Source organism: Molothrus ater, chromosome 2 (assembly GCF_012460135.2).
Source record: "Molothrus ater isolate BHLD 08-10-18 breed brown headed cowbird chromosome 2, BPBGC_Mater_1.1, whole genome shotgun sequence".
Classification (NCBI taxonomy): domain Eukaryota; kingdom Metazoa; phylum Chordata; class Aves; order Passeriformes; family Icteridae; genus Molothrus; species Molothrus ater.
In genome coordinates this window covers 27,149,634-27,162,254 of record NC_050479.2, presented here as the reverse complement: position 1 = coordinate 27,162,254, position 12,621 = coordinate 27,149,634, and positions in this window count along the sequence as shown.

The window sequence follows — 12,621 nt, the reverse complement described above, 5'->3', positions numbered from 1 at the left end:
ACAATCTTCTTTTAGTTCAAATATAGCAGCCTAGAAAGAAAGTGTTTTATTTTCCACTTTTTGATCCTTGAGGCTAGAAATAATTAAATTTTTGCAACTTTTAATTCACTACAATTTTTAAGAAGTTTTCCTTTCTAAAACTGGGGTAAGAGACTTTTAGAATGAAAAGACTCAGCATGTTCTTTTGGTAAAAATCCATAAAATTCTACAGTCCTGGAGTATTATATTGAGTATATGCAGTAATTAGTGCTGCAGCACAATATTCTGTGGTATGTCTTAACATAAAGAACCCACTTTCAGTGAAGACCTTTGATGAGAAGTAATAGATCATTTCCCATTTGATGGAGAGAATGGTTGATGGTGTCTTCCTAAGGGTATGTTTTCCTTTTAGCCACATTTTAGCTTCTCATCCTTGTCTGTGTCCTCAGCAGAGTCTAAATGAGTACAATAGATGCTGCAGGAAAATAGGATGTGTATTAATGGTCATTAATGGTAGAACAAGCACTCAGTGGTTTTTTTGGTGGTACAAGAATTACAACCAAAACCCACCTCCCCTACATTGTACACATGGTCAATATCAAAGCACTTAGAACATCATTAACCATTTTGTTTACTTGACAGGTATCAGTCACCTTCAGGCAGGTTTCTGGAGCAGATTGGGCTGCAATGCCAATGCATTAGAGGAGATATCTTTTGGAGGGAAAGGAAGCCTCAGCAAAGTGAATGGGGACAGACAAAGCAGGGCTGAGAATTCACATGCCCAGCTGGTCACCCTGCTCAGAGGTAGATAAAGAGGCTGGGGGTGAGAGGCTTGGCAGGAGCCTGGGCTGGCCAGCCTGGAGATCAAAGCAGAGTGTTTCCCTTGATGCAGGTCAGCATAAGGCCGTGCCCCCTGGCCACAGCACTGACAAAGCACTCTTGAGCCATGTCTTCATGAGGACTTAACTGGTGTGCTGCTACCAGGGCTGAACCATAAAGCTCTATTTCCTGCTGGGATGAGTGCTAACCTTCACTGAACCAAACAGACTGTTCCTGAGGGAAACTCCCAGCACTTTTCCATGAACTGACTCTAATACTTGAGACTGGCATAACTCCTGGGAGAGTAGTCATCAAGTTCATGATATATTTGAGTGTTGCTTCACCTCTTTAGTGCTTGCAGACATGGCAGGCCTAGTGAAGACTCCTGGAAGAGGCTGTTCTCTCCAACAGAAGCTAATGATTTTCTGCAGCTGTAAGTAACAGTGTTGCAGATGTAATATAAAATACAGTGCACCCTTCAAAAATAACTCTGATGCCCTGAAATAACTCAGAGCACCAGGCTGTACAGTCAGTAAATCCTGCACCCATCATATTTCTTAACAGTCTGGTGACAGAACCTGAGACTGCACATACACAGAGTATTCAGACATAAGCATAGGCAGGTCAGGTGTGGGTGACAAGGAATGCTGCTGGGACAGATGGAATCAAGGGAAAATGCAGAGATGCCTATTCCTGCAGATAGAGGGCTGCATGCATGTTTCTGAGGTACAGCATTCTAAGAGCTTGATCCCAAAACGGTTGCTTAGGTTTCCTGCACAGTTGTGAGGGTGTGAACCAAGACTGATGAAATACCTGCTGGAGATGCATCCCCGTGGCTGTTCCCTGGGCACAGAAGGAGTCCAGGCCCTGTGCTGGGAGGATGCACCAGTGCTCAGCCAGTCACAGCTGCATGGGGGATCCCACACAGGATGATCAATTGTGTTGTGTGTGCAGTGCTCAGAGCAGGGCATCACACCCCATTTCTTCTTGTAGGCAAATGGTCCTGTGACTACAAGAATGTCATCAAGAGATGTCCTGTCTCCCAGAGCAGGATTTCATGGGAACTGAGTATTTTACTGCTTCAGAGAGACACTGGCATCCAGCTGATACCCCTATAAGAAACATGCATTCAAGAAAAACACATTTGGACACACACATTTTGAAGTGACCCAACCAAAACCATCTCCTACTCTGGGAGGTAAATGGAGGGCAAGGTCCTTGGGGCAGCACAGGGAAAACTTTCATTTGTGAAAAAACAAAGGGAGGGACACTGTCTGAAGTCATACAGGAATGGTGCTCTCCTTCACATCCCTACTGCCAGCCTGGGCTTTTCTGCTCTCCCAGTGCCAGTCCATGTGGAATGAATCACTGCAGCAGCTCGATGAAGCAGCGAGCCATGAACACATTTCCTTGCGTTATCTAATGGTGAAACACAGAGGATGTGGCTAATTAGGGAATCATCCTCACCCTGGCACATTTGCTCAAATGGAAATGGGTTTTGAGGTTTGCTGACTGCTGAGGGTGAAGCTGCTGAGTAGGTAGTCACAGAAGCATTTAAGTGTCCACACTCTCTGCAGGTTACCTGCTATGCAGCCACAGCCACAAATATGTCAAAAATGTAAAAAACGCAAAAGATTAAAAATACAACATTTTTTTCCCCCTTGGGGAAGTTTGGAGACTGTGTGCTGTTAACTCATCTGAAACCACGATAAAGCTGTGGATGGTCATGTCAAAGAGCCATGCATGGGGGATGAAAGTAATTTGCTGCCAAGGGTGGCAACAAACCCACACACCATCTGAGTGTAAGCTATTTCTCAAAGCAGATGCAACTATGGCTTTTTTATCTTCTTTTGTTTTTTTTCTGTGAACAGTATCCTTGTTTCTGACTCAAATTATATTTTCTTTCTGTTCATCTTCCCAGGAAGAGGATTTTTGTATTTGTTTGTTTTGCCTTTTCCAGTGTATTCAGAGCTCTAGATCACAGATGTATTTGTATGAGGATAAAAAGGAACATGGTTTAAAGAAACATAACTAGAACTAATCATTGTAGATATGGTTGATAGTTCTGGCCAGAAAAATACCTTGGTTTCAATTGTTTATAACTTTGAGCATATGGTCTGAAGTTTTCAATTTTCTGACTTCAGTTTGATTTTATCAAGGGCTTTGGGCAGGGGTAAGCTTGTTTCTTTCCATGTCAGCTGAGGGAGATAAGGCACTGCAGAATAACACCAAAGTGGGGTTTTTTCACATAGAACATTATGTAAAGGTTGCAATATCACCATCTTTGTGAGGAAAAAACTGCAGTTTGGCATGAAATGTGCTTTTTCCTGTTTCCAGGTTACAAATGTCAGAAAAAAATGAGCTGCATATGCTTAGTAGAGACAAGGTAACAGCTTTAACATTTATTTTCTGAAAACATGGTCAAGTTTAGAGTTGCATAGGTTCTTCTCTTTAAATGCAGTTTCTCTACTCTCTTGACTGTTCTGGGGATAGACAGAGGAGCTGACACTAAGAATCACAGAATCACAAGGTTGGAAGACACCTTCAAGATCATCGAGTCCAAGTCATGCCCTAACACCTCAACTAAACCATGGCACTAAGTGCCACATCCAATCTTTTTTTAAACACATCCAGGGATGGTGACAACGCCACCTCTCCAGGCAGACAATTCCAGTGCTCTATCACTCTTTCTGTTGGGGAAAAAAAAAAAAAAAAGCCTTTCTCTTCTTTACATTCAGTCCCAGAAGGAATTTGAGAATGAACCCTTTCCACCAGGCTTGTCTTGGGTTGTACTGAACAATGCCCCAAAAAAATCTAAGCAAACTCAGATTTTGGCCCAGTATCCAAAATATTTGACTAGGAAATGGTGATAAAAATTTTCAAAGGGTCTAAGTACCATTTGCTCTGGTAGTTTTAAGTTACAGCCTTAGGAAGTGTCAGCCTCATGTACAGCATGCCTGGATGTGCTCCCTTACCTGCTTCTGCCTTCTCTGCAGCAGGAGCTGCTCTGACTGTCCCAGTGGTGACCCTTGGCAGTGATGGTTAGAAGAGAATCAGGCACCTTGCAGAGATGACATCCCCTTGATAGACTCCTGTCTAACAGCAGCAACAAATCCCCAATGATTCCAGTGCCTACCACTGCAGGGAGGAGGGAGCCTGAATTTATAAGTGAAGAGATACAAGTGCTTGTCTCAACACAAAAACAAAACAAAACAAACAACAGCACACAAAACCAGAACAAAAAGCACCCAAAGACTAGCTGTTTAGTACTAAACGTGTTGCAACAACTGGAATTAAATGTAAAGATCTATCTAAAATCTACTGGTGAGATGCAATGTGAAAGAAAGTTGTCAGCATGTGTGTGGTTGAAATGTGAATAAATACATTGTTTTTTGTGTGGGTAAACATACAAGAAGAAGAGAAGAGGGTCCACAGAAATTCCCATCATTCACATGGCCAGGGGAGCACATCTCCCACCTGGGTAAGCTGCTGTCTCATTCTACCTAAATTTTTACTCTCTGTGACCATCAGTTCATGTAAGTGCCAACCTGCTTGATGGGGGAAGAATGGGGCACTCCCAGAATATGGGCTTGATCTCAAATTCAAGAAAAAAACACTGTTTTAGCACTGTTTTCAACAATGCCTGTGCAGAAATGAATACAAGGAAATGGTCTTGTTCATATCCCAGTACTGTTAGTCCCCAAAGCAGAGACAGGCTGTCGGCTTCTCTTTCATATACAGTTGCAAAGACTGAGGCATCTGTAACACATCTTTGGGGTTTTTTTACAGCTCCCTGTGGTGCTTGTGGCAATGGATTGGAGTGATTGCAGAAATGTGCAGAGCAACCAGTTCCCTGGCCAAAAGCCAGCCAGCTTGCATCCTCTCTGCTCACCAGATCTCAGGCATCAGGGAAATGATGTAGCTGCAAGAACTGCTGAGGTCAACAGCTGAAATCTGCTCTTGGTTGGGTTTTACAGGATTTCCCTCCAGGCCCCAGACAAAAGTTGCCAAGACAGATTGGAGTGGGAACATTTTAAGGGAGCAGCATGTTGGGTACTGAAAGCCCAGCTCTGCAGGTGGGAGAGGGTCTGAGCAGTGGGGCAGAGAGGGGGAAGAGCAGCAAGGGAAGGAAGCAGCTGGTGCAGATGTTCCTGCCAGAGCACCATGGACAGGAGCGAACGCTGTGTCACTAAGGTAGGAGTTGTTCTGCATCAAAACCAAAGAATGAAGGGACAGTTTTCAGATTTCTGACTATGCATAGCCAAAATATTTCAGCAACTCCTTCAAAATTTCACCCACAAACATACGAAATACGATCACTGGTGATTTAATGGGATTTCCAGCATTGTCAGGGAAAATCACACTGAAAAAGTTTTTTTGGAAAGACAGTGTTATTATAGCAGAATTAAAACTTAAGGCAGAAAAGTATTTCAAATGCAAACACTGTCTCCTTGACTAATCCCGCTCAGAAATCTTTTCTTAGCATGAGATAAAAACACATGTTAAATCCTCTCCCGTTTAGAGTGAGGACATTTTGGAAGTTGTTACTGTTGAACAACTGTAATCAGTTGTTACTGATTACATCCAAACAGCGCTTAAAATAGGGCAGAAGTTTTAATAAGTATCAGTTGGCTTAATTTAAAATCACAGTGAAAAGGCATTCAAGGGTCACATATCAGGCAGCTGTTGCTTCTACTCTCAGAAGGAAGTTTTCTCATCTGCAGAACCTGAAGTTCTCTCTCCTCTTCTTGAGCAAGGTCATCTGTGAGGAAACCAGGGCCCAGAAAATCACCATTAAAATCAAATGGCAGCTTCATTCCTGTCCTCACTGCAAAACACAGCAAATCTTGACACCTCATGTACTTGCCAATAACACTTTAGGGTGGAAGGACAAACCAATGTAGGTTCATCTACTACCAGTCAAGAAAAAATTCTGTAATCAGTGAGTCTGAAGTTCCACAAAACACAGGCTCTAGGAGTGTCCCAAAAGTGAATCAATTTGAGTCAAAGTTACTCCTACAAACCAGAATTCATGCAGGGAGTCTTTTGTCTTAATGCTGTGTGTTTGGAAACAGGTGGGATTTTTTAATCATAACAGCTTGCTATAAGACAAAAAAAAGAAAAAAACATTTTGAAGGAAAACTTGATTTCTTGCTTTTGAATATGTCAGTGGCAATAAAAACATTCAATTTGCTCCAGTAAATTTAGCATCCAAAAAGGAAGCTTTAGGGCTATCTCTTTTTTTTTAATGTTCAACTTGCATGGTCCTCCTCTCTCCTCTCCTCTCCTCTCCTCTCCTCTCCTCTCCTCTCCTCTCCTCTCCTCTCCTCTCCTCTCCTCTCCTCTCCTCTCCTCTCCTCTCCTCTCCTCTCCTCTCCTCTCCTCTCCTCTCCTCTCCTCTCCTCTCCTCTCCTCTCCTCTCCTCTCCTCTCCTCTCCTCTCCTCTCCTCTCCTCTCCTCTCCTCTCCTCTCCTCTCCTCTCCTCTCCTCTCCGTGGAATGTGAATGCCTTCTAACCACACATTAAATGATGCCTCCAGGTGCTGTCAGACCTGGTTTGCTGCCTTCCTTATCATCTCCCCAAGGCAAGATGGGTATCTGTGGTGTTTCTGAAGAGGCTTTTTTTAGACCTACCTGCTGCTCTATGTTTATATTAGATTAGACAGATTGAAGAAGTACACGTGATGCTCACAGTAGATGACAACACACTTGTGTAATTCCAAATGTCATTTCAGTTGTTTAGTCTATTTATTTCAACACTTGTTTTTCACGTTTTGTACCTTTAACATCCTTGTCCCTAACACAAGCTGCTTCCTAATTCTTTTGCAGACTGTATAAAATACTTTTTTAATAATGTATTTTAAAGTTACTTGTCCTCTGCAGTGCGTTCCTCTCCCAATCACGAGTCAGTGTCCTCCTTGCAACTGTGAATGTTGGGGATTTTTTGTTGAAAGTTAACATTGTTATTTCTCTGTCCTGGCTTGTCCTACCCATATGCAAATAGTCAGCACAACCAAGAGGAACAGGGTGAACAGCTGGGCTGGGGGAAGAAGTGGGAAATTATTCAGCTGCTTTCACTGCCAAAGCAAACACATTGTGTACCTGCACCATCAGCACATGGTAGTCAGGCTTTAAAAAAAGAAAGAAAAGAAAAAAAGAAAAAAGGAACAAAGAAAACTCCCATGATACAGAGGATGTGTCATGCACAGTGCAACATGGGGTAAAGGACAATTACCCTCAGTCTGGTCCTGTGGTGGTGAGGTTTCTGCATGGTGAGCCCCTTGCATGAGCTTCTGTGTCAGAAGAATGTTTGCTGACCTGAGGCAAGTGGCAAAGGGTGCACACAGACATTTGGTGTGAGATTAACAAAGTTCCCTGTGTTGTGTTGCTCCCTATAACAATTGTAGCCTCAGAGCCCAGGCTCTTAATTCCCAGATCTGAAAGGAGGCAGAGGGAAAAAATCTCATGTTTTTGGTGAATGGCATGATGTCCAGTTTCTTGTCCTAAGGACTCTTTCTAAAATGTCACACTTATCTTGTCAGAAAGAAATGTTCTGGGAGCACTGGCACAGTGTGGATGTTGTGATACTGTCTCAGCCAGAGCAGCACAGCCAGTCCATGCACTCCAGAGCAGTTATTCTAACATGGACTGCTTGTTACACTGAATTGATTCAGATAAGCTGTGCTGACTTTAACAGGAATGCAGTTTCACCCATGCTTGGGGGATGCATTGCTTTGACTTGAACTTGTCTAATTGCACTCATGGAAAAACCATGTGCAGGCGAGCCCTAAGATCCTCAATTCCCAGTGACTCGTTTTTGACTCATGGCCATGCTGAGAAAAGGCAAGACTGTGCTTGTTTAGTCAGCAGATGAAAGTTGTCACACTAGAAATACCATTATGGCAAGATTAGCATTGTGTGGAATTGTAATAATTAGTTAGCACACCAGCATATAAACAAAAAGACAAATTGCTGACAAAAAGGTTTTTTTTATATTGGTTGCAAATAAAAGTGGGTGCTTTCAAAATAAGGAGGAGGTATGACAGCTTTTGTTTGACCTATGACACATCCCTTGGGATGAATACTATTTTCCTCAGGAGGATTTTGATAGAATTCCCATGGTAGTGCACTCTGGCTACTTTATTAAAATTTAGCCAAACATCCACAGGATATTAAACAACAAAATATACAGACTAAATCAGTTCTGGGAAACAGATCAGCATTTTCCTGCAAAGCGTTAAAAAGGAGGTACTCTTTATAAATTTGGCAAAAAAGCACAAAGCATTGAATTAATTATTGTCATTCAGGGAAGGGGGAGTGTTATTTTTCTCTATTTTTTTCTCTTTTTAAATGGGACTGAAGATCAAAAAATGCACTTGGTAAGTGGCACAAGGACTGTCCTACCTCCTGCTCAGGGCAGATGGAGGGCATGGAGGGTACTTTGTCACACACACTGCAGCTTTGCCCCGGTGCTGTGTGAGCTGCCCAGGGCTGTGTGCTGGAGGCACAGCCTCTCATGGCTTCAGCTGGCCCTGGAGCCTGTGCACCAGCACTGGCCTGCACAGCATCTGCTCCCCTCTCCTGCTGACACACTTAATTTTAGCTCCAAGCCAAAGGACAGCACAGAGGCCACATTTTCTTGTTTGTTGTTCCTGCATAAGTATTTCCTAACCCAGTATCTTGAAGAGTATTTCAGCCTCAGCTGAGTGATCTGGCAGACAACCTAAGAGGTGTACATACCCAAGGACACAGAGCAGGGGCAGCAAGTGGAATCAAAACACAGCTGGTAAGCAATGAGTACTCCTCCTCATGGCAAAAGTATGGCACACAACAAGGCTTCTACCAGGACAAGAAAACTGGATGGCAGGTGGGAATTTCAGTAGCGTGCGCACACATGCACAACTCTTTCAGCAAACCACACTGCCCATGACATGGCTCAGATGGGATGGGCCCTTTGTTGTAAACTATGCCTGTGCCTAATGCATTGCATGGATAATCTCCTCTAGCCTGAAATCTGCCATCAGTGGGATGGGCTTTCTGCAATCTTGCATATGAGTTTCTAAATTATCTACCCCAGAAAGTCTATCTGTCATGTCTCCACAAGATTTGTAGGTGTTTTCTTCCAAAGGCACACAGGGCTGTACATAACCACAAGCACAAATCATATGTACATTTTTGTGTCTATTTTAAAAGTAAGTAGACTCCATAATTACCTTCAATGAAACTGTATGATGAAGAGTTTAACCACCATGTCTTAAATGTAACAGGGATGAATATTATATTGTAAAGATGCTGTAATTTTTATGAGTTTGCCATTATTCACTTGGTTGTAAGGAGTTAAATCAGAAGCAAGTAATTGGAGGGGGAAAAATTGGGAAAGGCCATGACGGCAAGGCAAGGTGTGGTTCAGCCAATACCATAAGCCCATTGCAAAACAGCAGTGAGATGGGGAATGCCCCGGTGAGTGTCTGGCTGGTGAGAACCCAGATCTGGAGCTAGGACAAGAAAGGAGACCCAAAGTTGAAAGGTGCTGATCTACCAAAGAAGCCAGGTGGAGGGTGTGTGCATGTGTGTGTGTGTGTGTAGAGGGAATTGTCAACACCACCTGGGTGAAACACCCATAATAAAGAGTGACCTTGAACTCAAGAATGAGAGCAGCCCAACTAAAACCTACAGGTAATGGGGAAATGTATGCATGGGCTTCACTCTCCTCATGCCATCTTCTGCTCTTCACCTCCCTTCAGAGGAATAAACACTGTTTTATTTCAGTGAATTTGTGTTTGTCTGTCAATCATCTCCCTTCCTTGCTTACACATTTGGGTCAGGTCTTGGCTGGACACCTGTGTCCTGTCTGCAGCCAGGGGAGGGGAAGTAGAGTCTGTGGTGGGAGCCATCTCCTCCATCCCCAAGGCTGTCACAAGAGCCCCTGAGCCATTCCCTGCTAGTACTCACCACATGCCTCCAGCTGGTGCAGGAACCTGGGCAGCAGGCTCAGGCCAAACAATTAAAGCTAGATGAGATGTCATCTGCTCTTGGCATCAGCCTGAATCACTGTAGACAGAGGCTGCAGGGTGCCCAGAAGAGCTGAGACTCTTGGATCAACAAAGCTGGTAATGGTTGTGGGCAGGAGAGGCTGGAGAGTGCCCCAAAGGCACAGATTTACCCCAGTGAGTACCCTTTAAAAGAGTTACTTGAGAAGCAGGGATGTCCCTGAACACACCTTCTTCTAGAGCCTTGGCTCATTTTAGGAGAAATAAGTGACTGTTTGGAAACACACATTAAACCATAAGCCAATAAATATGGTGGGTTTTTTCCTACCAGAGTATCTGGCAGTGGATGTGAGTACACAAATTAATGCTACCTGAGCCCTGAGTAAGTTTGGTGTTGCCTGCAGTGAAGTAATTAAATTCACTCTCATCATCTTTGTTTAAATGATTGTGACACCATAATCAAATATGTAGAAATGATTCATGCCAATTTAAATTGGTGTATTAAGAAAGCACCATAGTTTCCAAGCACAAAAGAGACAGGCTGATGTTTTTAAAATAAGAATGTGTTGCAATGTGAGGTAGGGGACTATACAGTAGAAAAATAAAAACAAGTTATATAAAGCAATTCAAGACTTACAATTAAAAAATTCTCAAGATTCTTCCTGGATACAATCAAAGTAATCAAACTGCTCAGAGGTGACACTGCCTTTCAGCTGCTCCCACAACAGGGCTTGGCTATGTGTGTCCTGCAGCATGGATGAACAGAGGTGTTTTGAATTTCTCCTCCACCTGAGATCCACATTCTTGAGAACTGGTTTATCATCAGGACCCACCAATGTGCCAGCCTGACTGCCCCAGCCCACATCTCTCACACACTCCTTTCATACCTCGTGTACAACCAGTGACTCTTGGCAGAGTCAATGCTGTCAACCTCAACTGTGAATGCCAGAAATCGTGTCCCACCAGAAATAATCTGAAAATACAAGGACCTTGTGAACTCAGCTTGCCTGCAGGGGTTTGAATTCCTTATGCATCACATGTGACGGCAAAACCAATTCTAACTGAATTGCTGAAGTACAGCCACAGTGACATTTAAGAACCGCCAAACACATTAACAATTGCATTTGGAGACCAGCAATTTTACTCTGCACTCCACCCAAGAAACTGGAACAGCACTATTTGCAGTCATGATTATTCTTAGCTAAGTTGCCATGGAACAAAGCCTGGTTAATCCTAGAGGACTGATTCAGGAACAATCTCTCCTTCTAATCTTATTGCCTAATTCTCTATCACTCCCATTGGGTTAGTATTTATTTAAGATGTAAGAGGAGCAAGATTTTCAAGGAATCGTCATTTCACTGTGTAGAATGGTAGCAGCAGCACAGTCCTCTCACTAAGAATAATAAAGGATGTTTTTGTTTCTCTTTGAAGGAGGCAGGGTAAAGAATTTTTCCTTCTAGATGCAGATCCTCCATTGAATTTTCCTTGAATTCATAGGATTTAGTACATGAGTCCATGTGTTGCTTTGAGCCTTAGAAATGACAATCATTTGGTCAGTGATACCTTTGCCAGAGAAATAAAAGTTTTGGGGGATGTGTATATAATAAGACAGATGTGCTGTTAAAAGAAGTTACTGTACTTTGCCATTTTTCTGATGCCAGCTTCATTGGCACCTTTCTTCTATCACCTAAGCAATAGTCTGTCCTCCTCTATTTTACTGATAGTAATACATAACATTGATTTCAAATACCTCACAAGGCTCCTGGAAGCCAGTCAAGAAGTGTTGTACATGCTAGCATTCCCTAGGGACCGCAGGCAGCCCAGCAGTCCAGCAGGAGCCTGCTATAAATGGCCTCGTGTTGCAATCCAGTTCATGGGGCAGAAGCTCAGGCAATGTCCAGTCACTCAGCGCCTCCAGACTCTGCCTTACAAGCCAAGTGTATTGCAAGGCCCTCAAGGTAGCTGACTCATACATTGTGACACAGCTCTTAGCAACGAGGTGTGTGCAGAACTACCAGGAGGAGAGGTGAATTCTTCATGGGTTTTTTTTGAGAATTGATTTATCAGAAATTAAATCATGGTCAGGTAGTGGAAAGGAGATACTGAGGAGAAGAATGCCATTCATGTTTGCAACATGCCTCCCACAGAAACACAGATATCTCCTTTAATAAATCCCTGGGAAAAGCCATGCAAGCTTTCTGCTTGCAGGGCTAAGCTTGCAGTGATTAAAGCCACAGCAATATTTTCTTTACAAGAAATAGCACCATAAGGTCACTGCAGACATCACCACTCTGCTCAGGGTTATGGAGAATAAGGTAATTTAATTTTAAAGTGCCTCGTCACTGGAATAAATTTGACAAAGCTATTAAAACCAGCCCTGACCTGAAACTAGAGGTATCCAAAGCAAATAAAGGTTTTGATGAAACAGATGGTAACCTTAATTAACTTTGGCATTTTCTGCCATAAACCACATAGTTTTAACTCAATTTGTTTGCCTTTGTTTTCTTTTTTTCTTTTTTTAATTAAACAAACCCACTTCCATCTAATCAGCAATGAGCTCATAGCCAAACAATAAAATAGCCAGTTTTAAGAAATCTGGATAGGACACAGCCCAGGCCAGCAGCCATCAAAGACTCCAGTGCCTGCTTTCTCCTGGCCAGGAGGCTGCAGAGCTGCTGCTCCAGAGCCTGGCAGGAGCCCTGCCCTGTGCTGGGATCATATCTGTTTGTTTACTCAAAATGTAAAACTTCCATCCTGCAGCTGCTGCAAAGCAATGTGAGCTATGCTGCACAAGCCAGGGGTGGTGGGTTCATTTTCTGTTATTTATCAGCAAA